Genomic DNA, 26,807 nt, shown 5'->3' on the forward strand with positions numbered 1-26,807 from the left:
ACATTTTGATAAATCCTACAACAAATTTGACCCGCTTTATTAGGAACGTGGGTTCAATTCTCAACATGGAAAAGTTACCAAGAACTTTCATATAAAATCAAGAAATATTCCAACAAAAACGTTTTTTAAACCTGCTTTAAATGACTTTTTGATTTCGTTAGATCTCCTCTGAGCTTCGAAAATTGTCTAAAAGCAAATATCAAGTGTTAGCCATATTATTAGGATGGATAAACTAGGAAGGACATTGAAAAATGTTGGTATTTTAGCTAAGGTTTAATTTTTAACTATCCTTGCAGTACAAATTTAAGTATTATCATGCTCACAAATCCACCATAGTTGACCACATGTATCATTAATGTTCGAAAATTGGTCTGGAAGAATGTTTCTTCGACGACAATAAAGTAGAAAATTGTAAATCAAATTTAAGTCAATGGGGCATGATATCGCCGACTTTTATAGTGCTGTAATACCTATATAGTCAGGTCAAAATTTTTTTTCTCTTCACAAGTCATAAAACAAACACGAATAAGTACAAAAGAATGGACTACAGAGGTTATACAGCACTATAAAAGTCGGTGATATCATGTCCCTTTGAGTTAAATTTGATTTACAATTTTCTACTTTATTGTCGTCGAAGAGACATTCATCCAGACCAATTTTCGCACATTAATGGTACATGTGGTCAACTATGGTGGATTTGTGAGCATGATAATACTTAAATTTGTACTGCAAGGATAGTTAAAAATTAAACCTGAGCTAAAATACCAACAATTTTCAATGTCCTTCCTAATTTATCCATCCTAATAATATGGTTAACACTTGGTATTTGCTTTCAGACAATTTTCGAAGCTCAGAAAAGATCTAACGAAATCAAAAAGTAATTTAAAGCAGGTTTATAAAACGTTTTTATTGGAATATTTCTTGATTTTATATGAAAGTCCTTGGTAACTTTTCCATGTTGAGAATTGAACCCACGTTCCTAATAAAGCGGGTCAAATTTGCTGTAGCATTTATCAGAATGTTCCATTTTACTAAACTAAATCAAAAAATTGCGCAGTATTTGCATGGGTAGTACAATTTTTCAATTTTATTTGATTCAAACCTATTCTGATGATCGCTAAAATTGGTCACTTTTTTGTACATTTTTTATTATAATTGGGCTATTTTCCGAAAATATGGCAACACCGTCAAGTTTTTTCTTGGGAATGTTGGCATAGTATAGGACTCTCAAAAAGTAAATAGTATGGATCTGCAATACGAACACATCAGAAGATACCTTAACATATAAAAAGAAAAAAAATTCAAACCTATTCAGATGACCGCTAGTGTATGTTAAATTTTCAAAAATATTGCCCATATACCCTTTCTAGCCTAAAGACTGAGGGTATAAAAATTGGTTTACTTGCCTCATAAGTGGTTGTAATATCCTGACTTAATATACTTCACACTAAAACGCTCCCTAGAATCGAACGTAAAACTAGTAACTTTCATAACAATTAATAGAAGTTGCCAGCACAGCTGCATCCTATGGCAGTGTGTGGAATGGGCTACGTACACTCAGTCAAATCCAATATAGGACAGACATCCACATATGCCAGAATACTTGAAAACAAAATACTAATACTTACTAAGATTATATCTGTTTGCTTCTTAGTATAATCATCTTATTATGGGTAATTTCAATATTTTTTAAATTTTCCAGCCAGCGGACAGATAGCATTCAATTATTATGTAGATTGTAAACGTTTTTGTATCTCCCGGTCCAAAATATATTTAAGAATGTACACCCACCGTAACAGTAGAATCAAATTCGGAAAACCTTATAGTGATACCGTTGGATTTTAATGTGAAGGGGTTTTCTTACACCTGAAGTAGGTGTTACTTTGTATTCCGGATTCCCAACGGACAGAAAACGAAAAATATAGGTCCATGTTTTGGTATACCTCCCGATGTAACGTATCTTAATGTTTCAAACTAGAATGACTTTTTTTGGATTTTGTATTACCACTGGCTAGATAACAGCGAGGTAAACCTAACTGCTTAGTAAATATTTAATACATATTGAGTGGTGGAATTTATTTTCTCAGTCGACTACCGAGTTGGAGTCGGAGTCTGACCAAAAATGGCTCGACTCCGAAGCCCAATATATAGAATCTTATACCAATCTTAAACCAGTTCACCCAACAAAAAGAGTAGAAAAGCTAAGTAATGTGTTTTCTTTGTCCAATTATGTGTATAATTGTTTGAAATAAAAGTGCAATCCTATTAACACGACATTTCTTTAGGTTGTGGTACCTTCACTGATTTAACACCCACCTCCTACTTTTGCGAACTCTTTGTGTGCAATTTTGAATACATGGTGGGGTGAAATGCAACAAAAATTCATAAAAGGGTATTCATTTTGTAAAATAATGTATGAACAAACCAATTTTTGTTGCAAAAACTCCCAAATTGTTCGATAAAAAATGGTGGTTCTCGCCAGACTCATGTGTTACGAATGTCAGAAAATCCTCTGTTGACCCTTTGACTTAATGTTTTGTTTTTTTGTTTTCATTAGAAATGTAAGAACATTTTTTAATCAGGAATCAGATGTCCAGATCAGGGCATAGGTCGGTATTCAGACATCATCTTCAATTAGACACATTTGGTCTGTTCCAGTGCTGCAAGAATCTACTATTTTTTTCGATAACATAAAGGAAAAAATGTTATCGTAGTAAAAATTAGTAGCTTCTTGCAGGTTCTGGAACAGAAACAGATTTAGAAATTTTACAAAACTTGTATTTTCGCCGTGACATTCGTGTAAAGGGAAATACATTGCAATAATTCGCAAAGCTGAATTTTGGTGGAGAGCATGGTGTAAGAATTAAGGTGTTTGCATAAATTACAACAACTAACAATTTTACAATTGCTCTGTTCCAGCACTTGCAAGAAGCTACAATTTTTTACTACGATAACATTTTTTCCTTTATGTTATCGAAAAAATAGTAAAAATTATTAGATTCTTGCAGTTCTGGAACAGACAAAAAATTTTAACACAAGGGTCGTTCAAAAATAGTTAAAAAAATAATTAAAAACAGTGTAAAGAAAAGAAATGGTAAGATTTAACATTTAATCTTAATTGTCTTCGAATTACCTCTATACATAATATGATGCATTCTACACTTCATATATTTATTATGCGGCGTAGATCCTAATAAATACTGACATTTTAGTTTATAAAAAAAGTAAAAGCCCAAATGATTGCCACTTAGTCCATATCTACATTAGGAAATTTTCCCTGCAGCAATTGTCAGTTTGATGGAGAGAAAGGTGAGGCATATGGTAACCCTTTGCCTCTCAACAACCTCTCACGCCGACAAACTGACAATTGCCGCAAGGAAATTGTCTAATGTAGATATGTACTTACACCTTGTATTATTACACCATGTGTGCAAAAAAACTTATTCGGGTTAAATGACATTTTTTGAGGCATATTAATTTTTTTGTTATTTATGCCAAACTCTTAAACAGTAAGATGCATCTCCTTGGGTTTTAGAGATATTAACATGCAAGTTTGACACAAGATAAAGTAGAATTCGTAGAAAAACTAGAAATTGCTAACTCAAAGAAATTGCTATATGGAGAAATAAGCCGTGTAAGAAGCGAATAACCACACCATGTGATAGGTATTTCCATAAGCTTTTATACGATACCCACTTTGTATTAGAACCGGGTCTAACCCGGTTTTTGAATCTGGACTTTCTTGTCAAATAATCGGATCCCCCTCCATGGAAATTATACATTTCCGCAATCAGCGGAACAAACCCTCCACCTGGCATTATTATAGCTGCAAAAGCCATGACTACATTGATCACTACTGCTGGATAATTTGCAATTATATATCTTAGGTTACGCTTTTTTTGTTTTTTATCAAAATTTACAGTATGGAGTCGCGTCTTTTGGCATTTCTTCAATAGGATCGCTATTATTAAACGTAGAAGCTTGACATTTTGCAAGAGCGTGTATTCTAGCTTTACATCTTTGGAGTCGCGTCTTTGCGCATTTATGGTTACGATTTGTATGTCGAATAGAACATACCACATTAACATCTAGAGTGAGATCTTAGTTAATACGATCAATGTTTCTTTAAATTTGTTGAACAACCATAATCATGAAATATTTTCTACAACAATCTTGTTATTGTAAAATTGTTAGTTGTTAGTTGAAATTCATGCAAACATCTTACTTAAAGATAAACAAGTTTAACGACTATTTTATTTACCTTTATTGTATGTCATCGAAAACAATAAACAATTGTATATCAGAGTTGTACAGTGGGTGTGTGTGTATTATTATTATATATATAATTCTGCTATGGAGGACCCGATTCAAGGTATGAACCATATCAGTCACGCCTGCAAACTTCTGCAACCAAATACAATTGTTTTATGATCTACATTCCAAAGTTTTAAACACACACGTCAAATTGACCGCGGCATTAGTAACTACAACTTTAAAGTTATTTATATATCCACAGTTTATACAGTTGAACACTAAGCCCACCTGATTGTTATGTTTGTTGTCAAAAACATTATTGTGATTTAAAATACAAAGATACTCAAATCACAATAATATAAACTCTATTATGTTTGTTGTCAAAAGCTGTTAACAGAACTCTGAATGGCCGACATTCTATAGGCCTTGTTTATATCCTTAGAACAAGTGTAAATTCTAGTCATCCCCAAACATTAACAACATTTATATATCATGTCATCCTCTAGAAATTCTGAAATAAACTCAACTCTAATTCCTATATTTATTTCTTTTTATTATCATCAAAATGTATCCCATAATCATTTAGTTGTTCATTGAAAATATACTCAAAATAAACAATATTTTCTCTCAGGTTTTTACGGAAAGGAAAATTGACCACGCCCACCGTTATTCCCACTTTTTAATATGTTATGTCTACAAAACCGCTGAACCGATTTCCTGAAAATTTCAGGGAATTTACAGGGATGGCCACCGGTGAAAATAGGTTACATATTTTATTGAACGGTACCTCCCGATTTTCGATATTTTGAGGTTGCGGCCTCAATATCCTATATAAATGGCTGAAATTATTGGTATAAAACTTTCCACCTGAAATTTGTGGGTATAGGTCAAATCTTCATATAGCCTTCAAAAAACGGTACCTCTCGGTTTTACGTATTTTCAATATTTTAGCCTCAATATCCCACCGAAATGGCTAAGATTGGGTATTTAGTCCACGTTGGGGGTGTACAACTTTTGAAGGTTGTGGCCTCAATATTCCAAGAAAATGGAAATTTGGTGCTTAGTCTTCATTGGTGGTATAAAACCTTCCACGAGAAATTTGTGGATATAAGTCTTCATATAGCCCCCGTAGAACCGCACTCACCGTGGGTAGAAAACACCCTCGCAAAAAATTTTCAGTGTAAAGTGATTATCATCAGTTAAAATGTTATTCTGCTCCAAGGAATTAGACTTAATATAGATGAAGAGCTAAGTAGTTAGTAATTGTTCATATTTACTTCAGTACAGTCCACAAAACTACTGAATCGATTTTCCTGAAATGTTCAGAGAATGTACAGGGATGGCCTCTGGTCAAAATAGGCTACATAGTTTATTGAGAGGGTGGGGTAAATCCTCTATGCCCTATTTTTAAGAAAGTAATATTTTCTAAAATTACGAATGTATCGGTTTGAAAAATAATTTACGAGACTGGGTCAATTGTCCCGAACATAAGTGGATGACACGCCAATCAAATGTTGGCAAACATCCTGCAAGTGCTTACCCGAATAAATTTGTCCAGTTAATGAATGATATATAATGCAATTTTGTTTTCGTGCTCTTACATTTTCCTCAAAATTAAATATTTTGACTAAGTAAAAAAACAAAAAAAAAAAAACAAGTAAGCAAAGGCTATAGTCGGACGGGGCCGACCATGTGATACCCTACACCACAACCTCTAGGAATTAGCTATGTGCAACCACTTTGCACGCTGAATGTCCGGGTATGATTCCCATGCCTGACCACATCAAATTTTCAACGGTGGCATAATACCCCTTTGTAATGCTGCCGATACTTCCTGAGTATTTCAGCCATGAAAAACTTCCCTACAAGTGGCAACTTAGGACACGCCTTTTGGTTTCGGCGATAAAAAATACGTCACATATCAATTACATAACATGAATCCATTGGTATAAGATAAGCCTCCCTTGTCCCTATTGTGATATTTGTGGAACAATTATATAAATTATATTTCATTTCTAAACAATATGCCAAAATTGGAAATTTCACATTGATAGTGGGGTTTATTAAAGATCTATCGTCCTCACATATTTTGAAAATAGTTCATTGTGGTTATATACATATTTTATATAGATAGAAATAACTAATAATGAATAGAAATTCAAATAATTTGCATGCAAACAAATTTATAAATCCCAAAATTATTCATATTCAATTACACACTAAGTAAGATAGTATAACTCAGCTCCGCTAACGGTGATATATGCATGTACCTTCAGCATCTGACCAAAAAAGAAACAAACACAATAATTATGCTGTATACAAAAATCTATATATTTTGTATTTTGTAGGTATCGTAATGTAAGGCTATACCAAACTAATTGTAGTAAGCTATCTTCTGATTTTTGAAAAAGTTTGAGAATTATTTTTAGAAATTTTGGACCATTATCTCAGGAAGTATGGACTTACTCCGGAAAAATTGTAACGTTGCAATAGGTACCGTGAAAAGAACCTACTTTAAGCAATTCAAATAGATCCGAGACTGGTCCTCAAACTGTACTTTTCCCAATTTTTGTGTAGGAGGTACTCGAAGGAAGGGACCGATATAGTCCATATTCCAAGCTGATACATTACTTAATGAAATAATAGGATGTGCAAAGTTTGGACCAATCAGAAAATCCCCTTGAGAGTTATCTTGCGGATTTGCCATTTTAGTTAGGTTTCTTGCTTGTTTTTCAGGGTTTCTTGGACCTTTTCTGCCATAATCTCTGGAGGTATGGACTTGCCATTGCAATTGTACCATCGTAAAGGGGCCGCATGGACAATCTGCTAAAAAAATCAAAACGATTCGATAGGACTCTTAAATTTCACATTTCCAAATTTTTTGTGGGAGGTACTCGAAGGTTTGAACCGATATAGTCTTAACCGATCTATATCTGGAAGGAATAATAATATATGGAAAGTTTGGACCAAATCGATTTTGCACTTCGACAGTTATCGTTCACACAGTTTTTCAGAAAATTTTTTAACTTTTGTGGGGGAGGTGCCCGAAGGAAAATCAACTAAGTTTGGGCAAAAAAAATACGAGGTGCGAAATTTGGTTCGAATCGGTAGATCCGTTCGGGAGCTATCGTGCGCACCAGCCAGCTAGACAGTAAGAGAGACAGATGAACGGACAGGGCTAAATCGACTCCAAATTGTTTGAAACGAATTTCGTCCAAACATACTTGAGGTCTAAAACCATTTTTTCGATGGGCACATCTTTGGTCGTATATTAACCTTAAGGCTAAGGGTATAAAATAGGGGGCGAAGCGATCCTATGCTGCAATATTTGTATAAAAATTTAATTGGACAACTGAACTGAAACATTCTCTGTCATGATTGAGACAATTTGTAGTATGGGAGGAAATTGTGGTTCTCTACACAAAACCCATTATATATATTAGGCAGTAGGCCCGTTATCTAGCAGGCACATTATTGCGATTTGCATCAGGGGAAATATCAGTATTTATTTTTCCATATGTAGGCTACTTTGCCGGTATATGCCCTCCAGGAATTAAAATATAGACCAAAAATAAAATTTGAATATTTTTTAAGTAAAAGTAATGGTCCATTTCACCCGCTAAATAATATCGGATCATCATCCAAAATCGTAGGCATCTTCTTCGACCGAAACCCTTACCTCGTGCAAAATTTCGTGACTATTGAGCTATAATTGCGAACTCTAGTGTGTTTTTGATTACACTTCAAGCAAAAAACTGGATATATTAGGCTGTAACTCTGTTATCTGAGCACGTAAATCAACGTAATTGGCATCAATGGAAAGGTCAAGCGTTCCTCTTCGAAGTATAGCTTACTTGCCCGGAATGTCTCTTCCAGGAAAAAAGATATAAGCTGTATATTAAACATTTTCACAATTTTCACACAAAAGTTGAGGTCCATTTAACCGTCTAAATATTGTCTGATCACTATCTCAAATTGCAAGCTTTATCTTTGTCATATACTCTTACCTTACTTAAAATTTCGAGGCGATCGGACTATTACTGCGACCTACAGAGCAGCTACAAAATCGGATAAAAATTATGTTTTTGGTCCATTTCAGCCGCTAAATATTTCACGATCATCACCAATTTAAATAGCGATCTATTCTGATGTGAAACGGACCTCCATGCCAAGTTTCGTGACGATCGGTCCCTAATTGCGGCCTGGAGTTTGATTACAATTTATAATGGACAGACGGACACACGGACGGACGGACGGAAGGACGGACGGACACACATCTTAAAATCGCTTTATCTCGCCGAGATATGAAGATTGGTATACCACATTGGGGGTCTCCGGCGAATATTTCGCGGTGTTACATGAATTTTTACCAAAACAAACTTATAATACCCTTTCCACATAGTGGTGTAGGGTATAAAAACAAAGCAAAATTAAAATATTATTGAGCTGAATCGGGGTGCACTAATTGACATGAGAGAAGTCTTCCTTGTCCCTTATGGGATGTTTGTGGAACAATTATATAATTGTTCCAAACTTCTCTCATATCAATGAGTGCACCTCGATTCATATTAGCTCAATGATATGGGACCTACAGTTTATCGCCGAGTCCGAACGGCGTGTCTAAGACACCACTTTTGTAGAGAAGTTTTACATGGCTGAAATACTCAGAAAATGTCGCCAACATTACCGAGGGGTATTTTGCCACCTTTAAAAAGTGTTTTGATGTTGCCTGGCCGGGGAATCGAACCCACGACCTTAAGTATGCAAGGCGGATGTGTATACCATTAAAAATAAAAAACTGTCATAATAATAAAATTTGAGAAAGAAATTAACCGAGCTACACCTTTTTTTTTTGAACGCACACGCTTTTATGTAGAATGTCATCACGCTATGATACAGGGACATGAGGATGTAAAAAAGGCATAAACCTAATACATATACGTACTTACACCTGTGTTTAAAATAATAGGAGTGTCCATACACACCGAGGTAATGATCAAATAAACATGGTTACTAGGGTTATGACTTTTTTACATTTTTTCTAAAAAATGAAAATGAATGAACTTCTGCCTACTAAAGCATAAACTAACATTCATTCCATGTTACACGAATGAATGGCCTTTTGCCTATTAATGACTAAAATACATTTTATTCCATTTAAATTTAAAAAAAAAATGACCCGTACAAACCACTGCTATATGTATTATGGTTATGACTTTTTTACAACCTCATATCCCTGTATTATAGCGTGATGACTTTCTATATAAAATTACATAAAATTTTAATTATAAGGTGATTCTATGAAAAAACCTCACCTCTGAATTTATCAGAATTATGGGCAATCTTTTTAAGTCACTGCTTATATAATTGCTTATATAATTGAAAAAATAAACTTTAGAACCACATGCGATAACCAAACTGACATAACATTTGTTTCTTACCAATTTTCTTTAATTCTAAGAATCAAATAAATGTCGTAAACGCTTTTTCAAAGATATAATTTTTTAACAAAAAATCAAATTTTGCTTTTCAATATAGTCGGGCTTCATCCCATAGTCGTTGTTTTAATATTTTAATAAAACAACTATAAGTTATTAGTGGCAAAAATTGCGATATTTACCAAGGGGTGAGGCAGGGAAGACTATAGTTTCGGATCTCGCCACAGATCCTCATTAGTTCCCTTGTTTCTTGTTTTTCAACAAGAAACTTCTTTACAACCAAGTGTGAATTGCTTGCTCAAGTAGATACGTGTCCAATGAAACACTCTGATCGAGAATTTCTTTGGCACTATCTAAACCCGAACAGCAAATAAAACCAAATCTTTCCCACTGCTATGCGTTAGTTGAGTCTCAACGAAAAACACATAACTTATTTGTTGGTATTGCTTATTACAGAAATAAACCACACTTTTGGCAATACCCGGTCTCGCAATTTTCCGATATTTGAATGGAATAAGCGTCATATTAGTTATAAGTAGGCTTAAGTTCCTTTTTTTCATTCCATACATTTTTTCAAAAAAAATATTTTTTTTTTTAAATCAATTTGTGAGTGAACTTTTTTTATATGTCAATGGAATATACATTATTTTAGTGATTAATAGGCAAAAGTTCCTTCATCCGTGCTACAGGAAACCGTTTTTGAGAAAAATGTCGAAAAGTCATAAACCTAATGTGTATACAGTATGCAAAACTCATATTCAAAAACTACTCAAAATTAATAAAATCGTTATTATACGCAGACTTTACCCAAACAATTGTAAAATTAATTGTACGAGGGGAACTAGAAAAGTTTCTGGCCTAACAATGAAAACGCGGTGGATTTCTAACTTTTCGATAAACCTCTTAAGTCATAACAGCTCAACTCGAATTATTTACCATACAAAATATTTTTATTGTTTTCTTAAGTAATCTTCATGCGTTCAAACCAATTGTTGAAGCACTTTTTCCACTCCGATAGAGACACCTCCAAAACATGGTTTTTGGCCGCTTCAACAGCATATTCTGGTGACGAAAATTGTTGACCACGCCTTTTTTGTTGATGGGCGGGAATCAAATGAAGTTATTTGATTCCAAGTCAGGGCTATATGGCGGATGACCCATCCATTCCAAGTATTGCCCTGTCAAAAAGGCGCTGGTTTGAATCGACGTGTGAGAGCTCACATTGTTATGGTGCACATAGATTCGTCTTCTCTTGTTCGTTTTTCGAATTTCACAGGAGACTTCATGCAAACAAATTGTAGTGTTCCACTCACAATTTATCGTCCTACGTTCCTCAAGCCGTACAGCAGACATATGGTCAGTTTAGCCGAAGAAACAGCTACCATTTGCTTCGAAGTGCTTCTTCCATGAACAACTTTTGATGGATTTGGCTTAACTTGGAAAACCCCCACGGTCAATTGGTGTTTTGTTTCGTGCTCATACGCATAAATCTAATATTCGTCGTCTGTGACAATCTTATAAACGTCGTTTGGAGCACCGCGATCGCATTTATCCACAATATCTTTGCACCAATCGACAAAAACCTTTTTTTGAGCGATTGTCAAATTGTGCTGGATAAAACCCCATTTCTGCGCCCAGGTGTTCATGCTGGTGTTCATGATAGTTGGTGGAAGAAATGCCCCAGGATGCCTCTATCTCGCGGTACATAGCATGGCGATCATACATTATCCGTTCACACTTGGCTTACTTTGTTTTCTGGCACGATGACAGTTTTTGGACGATTGCCGTCGAAGGTTCTGAAAAATGATCGGTCGAAAATTTTCAGAAGTAAATTTTTATTTTATTCCAGCAGCTACTATAAAATAGAGTTAAAGACGAGGCAAAATCCATATTCTTGGTTGTAAAAAAATCGTTACCCTAGTGGTTATATTTGTCAAAATCCCTAACCTAATGTTTTCAAATTCATAGACAATCAAAGTCGGAAGGGGTCGACAATATGATAGGCTTTGGGTGTTCGGTGCATCAAAAATCACAAATCCGAACAAAAATTATGTGGGAGCTATATTCAAATCTGAACCGATTTTCACCAAAATCTGTGGCGTTCTTCCTATGGCTAACAAATTATTTTTCCCACCTTTTAGCCGAATGAGATTATAAACCATACGTTGCGAACAAAAATACATGGACAGACAAACGGAAGGACATGCATAAATCGACTGAGAAAGTGGGTCTGTCTCGTTTTAGTATGCATGTTACATACCAATGAACAAATACATAATACTCTTTATAACAGTGTGGCGTGAAAAAGCCAAGTGAACATTCCTTTCGCCGGGATGAAATCGTGGTAGCGATCAGCAAATTTTGCAATGTTGTCAGTTCGTTTTGTATGATTCTCTGCAACAGAGAGTAATTTGAATAATAACAAAAACCATAATCTTTACTTTTCTATACCCATACTATGGCGGGTATATTAAGTTTGCCATTCCGTTTATATTTAGAAGTCGACGTTTTCGGCCCAATTTGGATGGAATTTGGGATTTAATGTAGGTTTCTTTCTTGTTGGCAGCACATTTGGCAAAAAAACTTTGCAATTAATTTGCTTTGTCAATTCCAACGCGTACTGCAAACATTATCATTATAGTTTTCTAGGAATTGGCGTTTTCTTTTCGATGTTTAGTGTTTTTAATTTTAATAATCGTCATTCATTAAATCTACATCTCTCACACAGATATAAAAATATAAATCAGTTGATTTCCAGTTTCCATAGATACTCGAATAAACAATCAGTATATTACCGACCACAAACTTTTAAACACGTACGCATATGTATGTATGTGCTTGTATTAAAATAAAATTGAACATTTGTATTTTTGATGAGATGTTAAACGTCGTACTACAACAAAAAGCTATTTACATAATATGTAACGTTTTGTGACAACTTGAACAGTGTTTGTCGAAATCAAATGAAACAATTTAAGTTAATCCACAGATTAAAGTATTGACCAGCTATATAAAATTATACACAGAAAATATAACTATTTCCAACAGCGTATCAAAGAGTTCACCATACGTTTATTTAAGCTCAATAAAATGTGAACTCATTTGTCTCTTTGAGTCCGAACATAGTACGAGAAGCTTTTCATGGAAGACATATTCTGGAAATGTTTTTTCTACATTTGAGAATGCGGTACGGTAAACAAAAATAACTACTTTTTCACTCCTTACTAAGTAATGCGTACGGTGGCACAGAGCGTGTAGCCCGACTACAAATCCGAGGGTTGTGTGTTCAACCCTCAGCGTCGGGCGCCAGTTTTTTGTTAACATATACAACACAGTTGGTGGTACATATACATGTAAGCGTTTAAACTTAATGTTCATACGTTTTTTTCTGTTCTAAAATATTGCATATGTTTTTTAGCTTATTTTTTAACTTCTAGTGGCCATAGAATAACTAGTTATTCTAGTGGTTATAGAATAAGTAGTTATTCAATGTTGTGACTTTGTAAGTAGTCACAACTACCAAAAAGTACTTTTAAAACACATTATTTGAATGTAAAAATATTGTATGTGTTTGATTGCTCTTCGTTCTATCTTCTTCGGGTATCTCATCTCAGCGATAAGGCCAATTTCCGGATTCTATTGATATGATTATGCCCAGCAAAATTTGACGGAAGGGGTTCTTTTCGATGACGTGATTTCATGTCATCTTTTGCATTGGTTCAAAGGAAGTCGTGAAAGATCCGATCTTTTCATCAGCATTTGTACCCATTCCATCGATCCAATAGAGATGATGTTTGTGTTTTTATTTACACACCTGTTTATTTTCATTTTGGTATGTTCCAGTACTGCAAAAATCTACTAATTTTTACTATTTTTTCCGATAATATAAAGGAAAAATTGTTATCGTAGTAAAAATAAGTAGATTCTTGCAGTTTCGGGAACAGACCAAAGTTGTTAGAACTGTCGTCGTGATGTTGTCTTACATTTCCTGCATATCAAACAACTAAAACTTCTAAACAATTGGTATTATATGAAGTCCCAACCATCGAGCTAAAAATAGAATCGGACTGCACACATTGCTATTTTAAAAGTTCCCTTGTCTGATCTAAATCTGACATAGAATGAAATCAATCAAATCTCGCTTCTTGGAATTTGAAAAAAAAAGTCCGAAACGAAAAGGAACAAGAATCTGAAAATAAAGAAGAAACTACTTTTGGAAAGAAACAATTAAAAATAAATTAATTAAGCATAAATGGTATTTTCCATAAAAAGTCTCTCCTCTCCGTTCGTTACATTTTGTTCTTAGAGATCCCTAAAGCAAGCCGGGTTGTAGATCCCTACATATTTCCGTCACTAAACAGAAGAGTATAAATTACCAAAATGTTGTTATAAAATAACAAAATTATAAAATAAAAGTAATTTACGAAAAAAATACTTAAAGGAGTGCATTTGGAGTCCATGTCGAAATCTGAACTGGTGATGGGAAGATAATTGAAAAAACCTTTTGTAAGATGAAAGAATATCAGTTGCGGAGAACGGAGGAAGTAATCTTTTGCGTTGCAGCGGTGGTGATTACATTGCAATTTTGGATGTAAACTTTTGAAAAACTAAACTGATAAATTAATTGTAGTTATTTCATGAATTCGTTTGAATTAATAAAGAGTTTTGTTTTTCATGAAAACCATATTTCAATACAGCATTTCCATTTTCCAAACAAGACATGAAAATTTCATGCCAAGGGGTTGTTGAAAATGACATGCAAAAGCATTGGTTAAAATGACATGTCAAAGCATGGGTGAAAATGACGTGTGAAAGCATTGGTGAAAATGACATGTCAAATCATTGGTGGAAATGACATGCCAAAGCATTGGTGGAAATGACATGTCAACGCATTGGTTAAAATGACATGCTTAGGATCCAGAAAAGAACGTCATCTTTTAGGGTCCACGCTCATATAAAATTCATCGACGAAGATGCTAAAAAGATGACATGCTAGATCACTTGCACCCATGATTGAATGTCATCTTTGGCATCGAACATTTTGCTGGATGTATTTAAAATCTGTAAGAAATCCATGTGTAAGTTATTTAAAGCAAAATTGATTATATAAAAAATCCTGACTCCTCAAAGCACCACCATATTTGGAAAAGCCATGTAAATATTTTTTGGAATAAATATTACGTGCTTACTTTCTTTTGAGGGACCCTGTACGTATACGTATTCGATAGATTTTTATACAGTATGCATTCGCACAGCTATTAAATTAAAATTAAAACATTCCTGAGGAAATGATCGGTAGTGGTCCACGTTTTGATACGTTTTGTAATTTTTAGAATACTTTACCTTCCCCCACCACCAACTTACAAAAAAGGTACAACATAAATTCTATCAAATTTTTTTTTAAGTTCAAGTTCAAGTTTACTTGACATTCATTAAAAATATGGAGTTAGTATGTTCAACAGCGTGGTGCAATGGTATGCACACCCGCCTTGCACGCAGAAGGTCGGGGGTTCGATTCCCCGGCCAGGCGACATCGAAACATTTTTCAACGGTGGCAAAATACCCCTCAGTAATGTTGGCGACATTTCCTGAGTATTCCAGCCTTGAAAAACTTCTCAACAAGTGGTGTCTAAGACACGCCCTTCGAACTCGGCGATAAACAGTAGGTCCCATATCATTGAGCTAACTATGAATCGGGGTGCACTCATTGATATCAGAGAAGTCTCCCTTGTCCCGTATGGGATGTTGTGGAACAATGTTGTTGTTGTTATGTTCAACAGCGAAGTGCAGTTTGGTCGGCATTGAAGAAAAGAAACACTAAACTACATGTGCGCCACAACGGCACAACCAGTGATTTATTTGAAACAAATACAGGAATTAAACAGGGGTGTCCGCTATCCCCGCTCCTATTCGCCATCACGTTGAATCAAATTATGCTACAACTCGAAACCAGGAAAAGATGAATTGTTTGGAATTTTCATAGGCAACTAGAGGACCTTGACTTCGCAGATGACATCTGCTTACTATCCCGAGCTTGTCAAATTGGCCAAAAAGGGGTTTAGAAATAAACATAAAAAAGCAATGCGGTTAAACAACACCACAAATATGCATATGGCAAATAACAAAATTCCTTTGCAATTCCATTTTAAAAAATTTTTAAAAAAATTTCGCGAGCACATCTACGTTTTTTTTGGTATAGAGTTAAAGGAAAAAAATCTGGTTTCAAATCTGCTCGCGTTCACGAAATTGGCCGATTTCGCGAGCACATCTACGTTTTTTTTGGTATAGAGTTAAAGGAAAAAAATCTGGTTTCAAATCTGCTCGCGTTCACGAAATTGGCCGATGCGCGCAAAAGTTATAGCGGTTTTTATCCTCTTATAAAGAAAAAATATTTTAAAATTTCTTATTTTTTGTATTGAGAAAATGTAAGCATATATCAGTAACAGCATTTGATATCCATCCGTAGATGCACCAAAATTTCCAAAATGTGTTTTTATTTTCGCGGAAAATCAAAAAAATTAAAAAAAATCTGGCAATAAATTTAAATTATACTAACTCAGAGTCCGTATAAACCTCTAAAAACTAAATTAAAAATACGTACAGAAACTAGACAACGCGTAAAAAAATGTGAAATCAAAATTATAAACATTGGCTTTATAAATTGCATATTATAACAACAACAAAAGAGAAACAACTCATTGTTGGAAAATATTGTTACAAATATATTTTTTGGTTTGTTTCGAAAAATTAGAAAAAATATTTGAGAGTTATCCAACTATTTCGCTAAAATCTAATACATAAATTAAAGTATTCTGCTAAAATTTTATCAAAATATATGGTTTACCATCGTGAAAGCTTAACTGCTTACTGTGATAACTTATATGGATAGGAAATTAAGAGTAATATTGAAATTACTGTCATTTAAAAGATATGAAAATTAAAAAGCCTGTAATTCGCGAATTAGTTAACGACGGTTGATGCGCATCCGATTTTGGATAAAGCGAATCAATCTCTTTCAATATTTATGCATATTTCGATGTTTCACTCAGCGGCCATTGTGTGCCGCCAGTTGCATCATGCACTGCAAAAAAATCTTAAAGTTGGTAAAAGTCGCGCAATGTGCATACGATATTGATGCGCATCCGGTTTTATCAGCGCCGATCAAAAATACGTCAATATACACCTATTTCAAATAGATTCTTCAAAAACCGCGGATGTGCCTCCACATTCAATTTTTGGCGAAATACCCATATTACCCGCGTATCTCTATTTTTTTATGACAGGTGTTTTCGCAAATATTATAATCTCGAGTAAAGGATTCCATTTATGTAAAAAATTTTTAAAGAAAATCGCGGTTTAGTACGCGGATTTGTCAAAATATATTTTTGCTGATTTTCCGATTTTCAAGGTATCTTTATCCGCGGTTTTAGTAGATGAATTCGATCGCGGAAGGCTTCATTAGAACCGTCGCGTAAAAAAACTAAATTCACGCGGGTTTCAAAGGAAATTGAATGACAGTTGTAAATTTTACACGCAAAAAATAGGTTTTGTATGAAAATTCACGCATGAAATTTTGGCCTTTCGACTCCAATTACTAGGATGCTGTAAGGAGCACACTCATGAGATATGCACCAAACGACGTAAAATCACGAGTTCTATAATCGTGTTATGAGTTTGGAATATTATCTTCTTGCGCGTCCGGATTATTAAAAAATTCAAAAAACCTCGAAATTCCGGCTTCAAAATGTCAGCATCAATTTTAGGTGGATGCAGTGGATATATCGAAAAATCATACACTGCAATCTTATTGCCCATGGGGTATTCTGTGATTCATTCTTTGGAAATAGGTCTATAAAATGTAAGGTTAAGCCACAAATCGCATGGGAACATAAAAAAACTTGTTGGCTTCAACCCATTTTTACCCATTTTTCTACATTGATGCCAACACAGCTTCCACGAAAATTAATTTTAATGGTCGACATTATGGGATCCCTCCTAAAACACTTCATTTTAAAGAATTGTAGTCATACTTTATAGAATATGTTAACAGTTCGCGAATTCTGAATTGGTGAAACTCGGATTCATCGATTGCAAAACATTTTTGTTATTTACCATATACATACATATAGAAAACTAAGAGATAGAATACGTATCGGCCTTTTGCTACCTTGGTAGCGTAATGTCAGAAGATGGAGAAATCGATGATGATGTAAATAACCGACTCAGTAAAGCATGCGCAGCTTTCGGTTGACTAAATAAATAATGGAGATGAACACAAATTTCACTGAAGACGAAATTACGAATCTTCATCCACCCTACTTTATGGTAACGAAACTTGGAAAACTACGACAAATGTGATCCATAGACTACAGGCATTCGTGAGCAGATACCTCCGTATAATATGTCGTATATTTTGGCCAAACCGAATCACAAATTCTGATCTGTGAATAATGACAAGCGAGGAACCCATAATCCGCAAGTAACAAGAAGATAATGGAAATAGGCCACATTACAGTTTAGCTAGAATGGCTCTGTGTGAGCAAGATGCACGTGGCGAAGAACGGTCCGGCAAGAAATAGAAAAGCAAAACACAAATTTTGAAAATTAACAAAAAATATTTTTCGTGTAAAAGTCCTATGTTCCCCAGCGGAATAAATAAAGGATTAAAAAGTGTTCAGCACTTGTAAGAAAATTTAAGGGAGAATATTTGATGTTTTTATACCGAAAAATTATTTATTGCGGGACAATTCATCGCCGGAGTAGAAAACAAGCAAATTTGTTTGATTAAAGCGCGTAGTACTCAGTAACATGGAGGAAAGCAATTGCTTTACGGGGGGTTAACATTCTCCACAAAAAAGTCCCTCAGAATATTGCCAATAGATTTGCCGAAGACGATATATGTTTAAGAAGGATAGATTACAAGGATTCTTACGCAAACCATTTCACAAAAAATATCAAAAGGGGGAATATTGGCCCGCCATTTAGATCACCTCCGACGTAACTTTCAAAACGCGTTTAAATAGAAAAAATATGAGAACTGATGATAATATTTTACAAGATCCAAAACTATAGTTTTCATTTCCTTTCCCGAAAGCACTTAAATTTTAATTCCCACACTTTACTCACCTTTTTATACTCTCAGCTTTTAGAGGGTATATAAACTTTGATACGATGAAAATGTGTCTCATCCAAATAATGGCTTTAGACTTCAAGTATGTTTGGACGAAATCCGTTTCAGAAAATTTGGAGTCGATTTATCCACGTCTGTCCCTTTGTTTGTCTGTCCGGATGGCTCAAGCGCACGATAACTCTCGAAAGGATCAACTGATTTGGTCCAAAATTTGTTTGTTGAATTTTGTTGTCCAAACTTTGGTCTAGTTCGAAGATGGCCATATCGGTCCACGTTTTCGGGTACATCCTTTCAAATTTTCAAAATTAAATATTAAAATAAAATGGTGCGCACGATAACTCTCGAAGGGAGTAACCGATTGTGTCCAAACGTTGCACGCCGTAATATTTTCCCCAGCATATATCAGCTTTGACTATGGACTAGATGCGACAACTCTTCTGAATACCTCCCACACAAATATTCAAAATTTTTGGCACAAGTGCAGTTTTGGGACTCTTGTCGGATCGGCTCGTGGCCCCTTTTTATTGGGCAATTACATATTTCCCGAGAGAATGGCTCAAATACTCTAAATAACATGCCGGCTCAACTCAAATGACTAATGAACACTAAAACAACTAATGAATTGAGTATCCGATTTGGCTGAAACTTTTCACATCGTAAAATTTCTTTCAAACATCAAGTTCAAAGAAAGGTTTTATTGGAAAACATCTTCGTGTACTTCCCTGACAAAGGTTCAAAATTTTTCGCAAAAGAGTAGTTTAAGTAGTTTAAGCTGCTCGAAGATGGTTTGCAATTTTTTACAGGGAGTACCTGTTAACAACTGCACAAATTTTTGGTGGGCAAGTCAATGCTTTCCACACAAAATATACAATTTTTAAAAAATGTGCAGTACATTTTTTCGGGCCTAAGGCCATACTTCCTGAGATAATTACCCTAGAGATGTAAAAACTCTTCGGCCACCAACTAAAATGACTCTTTAAAGGATTCCCCGATTTGGCAGCTATTTCCACAAAAGTTAAAACATTTAGGTTTAAGAAGAGGTTGAGTATTCGCATCATTCATTACAACAGTAATTCTGTAAAAACAACCCATACAGGATTTTCTTCTTTTAATTATGCCACAGGCTGAGGGTATATGTATATCTGTCGGCAGAGCCAACTGATACTTTTTGACTTATTGTTTTGAAATTTAAAACAACACAACTGAGGTTAATGAAATATGTATATTTACACACCAAATTTTGATATTTTATGTTACAACCAGGGTTTTGGAGTCGGAGTCTACGAGTCGGAGTCGAGCAATTTTGCTGGAGTCGGAGTCGGAGTCTGAGTCGAAAAAAATAACTCGACTCCGACTCCGGGCAAAATTTTTCAACGCTTTAGAAATATAACATTAATTTTGGAACAAGAACATATTTTTAAAAATCATTATTTATTTTAAAAGAAAGGTATAACAAAATATATATGCAAATTATATATTATACTAAGTTAAAGGACAATTCACAGGATATTTACTATCCTCTGAAGTGTAGTCAATTCATCCCTATTTTGTTGATCCAATTGATTTGTTACATTTTTGCAAACAAAAGTAAAGTTCTATGACAATCGAATTAAGATTGGACCTTTAACTTCTTTCGTCAGAAGTCTTACTGGTCTTCTTACAAAGGTCTATTGGTATTCTCATCTTGTTTTTTATGATAAGTCATCATCGCCTTCTATTAAAGACAGTGTGGTCTCTATGGGAAATCTTACTGAATACCCTGTGACACAAAATGGAAGTTAAGATCTGGGGGAGGAATATTCCTTTTGGGAATGAAAGCCCCAATTGAGAACCCCAAAGGATCCCATAGCTGAAATTTCTGAGTCATGAATATATCTCAAATATTTCAATAAAATTATCCACTCCACACCAAAGTTCAAAATGTGAGCGCTGAATTTTAGTTTAAGGGGTGATCCCTAGTTATAATTTTCATAAAAAAGTAGAAAGTATAAGTAGCATAGAATATGTGGTCAAATTTTTAAGTCGATCGGAACAATATAGCCTCAGTATGAGCGTTGGATGGTAACAATTTATTTTATTTTGTATGCAGCATATAAACTTTTCTCGAAATCGGCCACAAACATATATGTTAATTGGTTTATTAGTTTTCGAGATAGAGTTGGCATCGCAAAATCCTTTAATAAAAACCAGGTTTCGTAGACGACCTCAAAACTTCGTAATATTTTTCTCATTCAGATGAAGAAAAAAATCTGCCAAAAAGTTATGTAGTTTTCTCGAAAAAAAGTCATGAAAAATGGCTTTTATTAAGCTTTACAACTGGGGGTCTCCTTTTAAGGCTAAACACACTAAAATTTTGAAACTTGGTCGTGAATTGCTTATAGTTTTTATTGCATGCAGTCCTTACGATTTGTATTGTCCCATCATTTCACATATTTTGAAGGCTTGAAGATTTTCTCACGCGGAAGAATTCCGTCCAGAATATACTCGTGCAAAAAAAGGAAAACCGACAAACTTTCTAACTTTGCTATTTTTCAATGTAAGATACGGAGAAACAGTATTGATATGTTCGAATGTATTCGAACGAATGCCCCTTCTAATGAATATGTAAGGAAAAACTAACACATTAGCATATACGAGGGCAGTTCGGAAACTTCTTAGCCTAGCACAAAAAGCGCTGTATAAACAGAAAAAGTTAAGTGTTTTGGAAACTTCCATCTCTGTTATGAACACATGTTAAATTTTGTTTCGATCTGGCAACTCCTTCATATAGAAACAGGTGTTCAAAAAAGACGCATCCGCAATTTTTTTACAATGGAAAAATTAGAAATGCGTGCTGCCATTAAATATTTACATAAAAAAGGTTTATCGGGACAAGAAATTCATAATGATATGGAGAATGTGTTAGGTGAAAGTGCTCCTTCATATGCAACAGTAAAAAATTGGGTTGCTTAATTTAAACGTGGTCGTACAAGCATTGAAGATGAACCACGTAGTGGACGTCCAAAAACAGCAACAACAACAGAAATTGTAGCCAAAGTGCATGATATGGTATTAAATGATCGACGAATAAAAGTGCGTGAAATTGCTAATATCATGGGCATCTCAAATGATCGAGTCCACTTAATTTTGCATGAAGAACTACAGATGAAAAAGCTTTCTGCAAGATGGGTGCCGCATTTGTTAACAGTCGATCAAAAACGCATAAGAATGAACATTTCTTAAGCTTGTTTGGATCGTTTTGAGCGAAATAAAATGGATTTTAAGCGTCGTTTCATAACTGTTGATGAGACATGGACTATACTCCAGAGACAAAAGAACAATCCAAACAATGGACTGAAGCTGGAGGAAGTGCCCCAAAGAAGACAAAAACAATTCAATCGGCTGGTAAGGTTATGGCAACGGTTTTTTGGGACTTCAAAGGTATTTTATTGGTTGACTATCTGCAAAAGGGTAAAACAATAAATTCAGAGTACTATTGCAACCTTTTGGATCAATTAAATGTACAAATTCGGCTTACAACACAAAAAAATAATTTTTCATCAAGACAACGCACCAGCGCACAAGGGTGTTTTAACAACGAATTAAAGTACGAGTTGCTTGACCACCCACCTTATTCTCCTGATTTAGCTCCTAGTGACTTTTACTTGTTCCCAAATCTAAAAAAATTCCTTGCTGGCAAGCGTTTTACCTCAAATGAAGATGCAATTACAGTTGTAAACCACTATTTTGAAGACCTTGAGGAAAACTATTTTAATCAAGGGATAGAATTGCTAGAAAAGCGTTGGACTAAGTGTATTGAAGTTTCAGGAGATTATATTGAAAAATAAAAATATTTTTGAAAAACTAACTATTCTCTTTCATTGATAGGCTATGAAGTTTCCGAACCGCCCTCGTATAGGCCAACATATATGAAAAAGTTAAAAAATTTGTGCACATTTTATTAATTTTTAGTGGTATAGGAATTCACTCTCGGAGTCGAGCCGGAGTCGGAGCCGGAGTCGTGAAAAAAACTCGTCTGGAGTCGGAGTCGAGCCAAAAATACCTCGACTCCGAAACCCTGGTTACAACAAAAGGAATTTTGTGGTAGCAATTCGTCTATTCATCTACCTTGATTGTTGTGCCATGCAAATAATGTAGGAAATGACAACTATTGCAGATAACATTTTTGTAGTCAAACTAATGATCGACTTGGAATTAAAAAGTTTTCACACTTATTCGCACAAATGCATGTGTCCAATGACGTATGTAAAAACTGAAGTTTTCAAAAATTGATTTTCGTCTAGATAACAACAACATGATCTGCTTAGCTAAAATAAAAAGGTGAAAAAATTGTATCTCAATTCGAAAGATAAATAAATGATTTACAAATAGATAAAATTGTTTCATTATGGCTCCCGCATACATCATTGGCTAGTTTTAGTATTTTTGCTATATTTATGGTATGTTTCATTTGGCTTTAAATGAAATGGAAAATATGTATAACTATAGCGAAGTTGTGAATATCGATGGTTTAAATTTTGTCTTAATAATTTTTTGACTACGATTTTAGTTCACCCAAGGAAATAATTTTCTTGCACACGTGATCATGTTTTGCGATGGCTCATTAATAACAGTTGCTTTATCTTTTATGTCATAATTTTTATTTTGTCTATGCCATTGACTTCTTTCACTTGCCTACATTTACTCCGGCCAGAAATCATTTAAATAAGATTTCGAATTCCAAATTCAAAGTGTTAATTTCGTCAAAGTGAACCGGTCTGCAGTAGCGTTTAACTCAAGTCACATCTTCCATTGTTTGCTTTATCACCACCCATCATTAAGAAACGAATAGAAAAACTAGAATTCAACTCTCATTTTTATAACCTCAAATGCTACGGCGATCAGCACTTATTGGACAGTTTACAACGCCACAGCAAAAAAGAAACAAAAACAAAAACGATGATAAATATAAAGCCGTAAACTCGTTTTTAAGCAGATGTTTGGAAAATCCGAGCTTTTGAAATGCACTTGTCGTTTTCTCTCTACCTTGCGGTTTATTTAACACACATGAATAGCACCTCTCTTACACGTTTTTTTTAATACTCATACCACAACAAGCAAGCTATATATGTATAACATATGGATGTATATTAAAATTTTATGAATATTAACGATTAAAATTTAAGAGAATCCAACTTAGTGAAAAAGAGATACCGAAATGGTACTGTAGAGAAAAATACAGAGTTGTACGAATTATTAATTCATTAGATATTCGACATAACATGTTATTATAATTCAACAATCAAATAATCCGTTTTATTGATCCATATTTTGGATAATTTGTTAATTGAGAAATACATAAATATGCAATCGGGATAAAATATTATATTAATTGTATCGAACTTAGATACAACATTGTGTCAGCGCTTTTTACGTTAGGAGGTATAATTAATTATCGCAATATGTCTGCCGACAGGGCGTATAACTAACACTTGCAAATTCAAATATACCCAGAAAAAACTCCAATTACCCAAAAACAGATTTATATAATACTTTTAGGTAGCCGTAACTACTTACAAATCAACTCATTACCAACTCAATATTTAACCAAAGGCATGTCACCCGAAATAAGCACTCATTTTATGAAATTTGAAATTCAACAAATGTCATTTGAACATGCTGCGAATTTCTTTCTGATTGTAGCTAAACACACTTTCTGATTGTAGCTAAACACACTACGCTTATGAAAATTACCGCATTCATACGCATGCAAGTACATTAGAGCAATAATTAGAACTTCAAATTCTAATTTAGAAGTAATGCAAATAGTAATCTAATGAGTCACCAGTAAAAATCGGGTAGACAAACGAAGAGAAGTAACCCCAATACAATCCAACAAAAAATCTAATAATAGCACTTTATTATTGGTTTGCAAATCTTCAAACAAGACAGAACATGTTTAGGGGTAGTAATAACCCTCACTAATAACCCGCGAGGTGACACAAATACTTCATATCGTCTTTGTTGATCACTACTTCAGTGAAATCATTCAAAGTTGTCACAGGTTGCCCTATTAGACATTTTTAGGGAAATATAACATCTGTAGACATATGGGGGAAGCGACTCCAATCTTAAATATTGTATGTATTTAGTTATAGTGTCAAAGGAATTAACTAAGGCCATGGGCGTAGCCAGGAATAGCTAGGGAGGGGCAGCTCCCCCCCCCCTATATCGTACAAAACAGTTCATTTGTATGTAAAAAATACGAAAAAACAAGCATATTAAAAGTTTTGGATGGGGATTTGATAAGTGGGTTATAAATATAAATACAACTTAGTACAATAAGTTAACATCAACATGAAATGTGTAACAACTTTCTGCCAATCTCTGCAACCTTCTGAGATATATTAATATTTTAATGAATGGTCAATTTGAAAACTTAAATTTTTAATTTTTGGTTATTTAGTTCGACATTTCTAAATTGATCATCAATTGATGCCCTCGAGTTCGGTTTTATTTAATCAAATTAGATAACTTAATTTTTCATTTGAAATTGATATTTTTGAGTCTTTCTAAGCATTTTTTATAAAATAACTGTTTTTCTTGTTTTGTTTTTCAAAATAGTCAGGCTTAATCCCATAGACGTTGTTTTAATATTTTATTAAAACAACTTTAATTTATTAGTGGGAAAAATTGGCGATGTTTACCAAGGGGTAAGGCAGGGAAGACTATAGTTTCAGATCTCGCCACAGATCTTCATTAGTTCTCTTGTTTTTCCACAAGAAACTTTTTATACCCAAGTGTCAATTGCTCGCTCAAATAGATACGTGCGCAAAGAAACACTCTGATCGACAATTTCTTTGGCACTACCTAAACTCGAGCAACTTCACTTCCAAATAAAACCAAATCTTTCCCACTGCTATTCGTTCGTCGATTCTCAACGAAAAAACACATAACTAATTTGTTGGTATTGCATACTACAGCAATAAACAACATTTCGACGATGCCCGGTGTCACAATTAGGAGGGTTGGCGTTTTTTATTTGGGATAACGACTTCTATTTTGTTTTTCAATCCCATAGTCGTTGTTTTAATATTTTATTAAAACAACTTTAATTTATTAGTGGGAAAAAATTGGCGATGTTTACCAAGGCCTTACCCCTTGTAAAAAAACGCCAACCCTCCTAATAACTTTTTTTCTCTAAAACGTACAGTTTTCCTGGAATTGGGCCTTATTTATATTTATATATATATGTATATTAGGGTTATGACTTTTTGACATTTTTGCTTAAAAATGATTTCCTGTAGCAGGGATGAATGAACTTTTGCCTATTAATCACTATGCTATCGTTTATTCCATTGAAATATAAAAAAAGTTCACGCACAAATCGATTTTAAAAAAATAATTTTTTGAAAAAATATATGAAATGAAAAAAAATTTTTTTTTTCAAAAAATTATTTTTTGTTGCACGAATGAATAAGTATAAGCCTACTAATAACTATAATAACGTTTATTTCATTCAAATATTAAAAAAGTCGCGAAAAAGTCACTTTAAAAAAATTTTAAATTTTTTGTTTTTTGTTAAAAATTTATATTTTTGAATAAAAGCGTTTACGACATTTTTACGATTCTCAAAATTGATGAAAAATAGTGAGAAATACATTTTATGTCATTTTAATTATCTCATGTGGCTCTAAAGTTTATTTTCAATTATATATCTGTTTTCAGTGACTTCAAAAAATTGTCCATAATTTTGATAAATTCAAATTTTAAAATCATTTTGTGCGTGAGGTTTTTTCACCGAATCACCTTATTATTAAGATTTTATGTAATCTTATGGCAAAACTCATCACGCTATGATACAGGGATATGAGGTTGTAAAAAAGTCATGACCCTAATGTATATACTTAAATGTCAATCCCTTGGTTTTTGATTGATTGAGTCCGAACGGCGTGTCTTAAGACACCACTTGTAGAGAAGTTTTACATGGCAGAAATACTCAGGAA

General features: G+C 34.1%; 1 protein-coding gene across 3 annotated transcripts in view; it reads right to left on the reverse strand.

Annotated features, from left to right (window-relative positions):
* The window catches only part of LOC141402585 (peptidoglycan-recognition protein LC-like), a 78,537-nt gene extending 54,775 nt beyond the window's left edge, over positions 1–23,762 (reverse strand). Inside the window, exon 1 of one of the 3 annotated variants that reach the window (XM_073984183.1) lies at positions 23,497–23,747. The gene's annotated coding sequence lies outside the window, so the exon portion shown is untranslated. Of the gene's footprint in view, positions 1–23,496 lie in introns of all 3 variants that reach the window. The other 2 variants (XM_073984189.1, XM_073984186.1) reach the window with 2 other exon arrangements.
* Between the last annotated feature and the right edge of the window lie 3,045 nt (positions 23,763–26,807).

This window comes from Musca autumnalis, unplaced genomic scaffold (assembly GCF_047663935.1).
Source record: "Musca autumnalis isolate F117 unplaced genomic scaffold, ASM4766393v1 scaffold_4, whole genome shotgun sequence".
Taxonomy (NCBI): Eukaryota; Metazoa; Arthropoda; class Insecta; order Diptera; family Muscidae; genus Musca; species Musca autumnalis.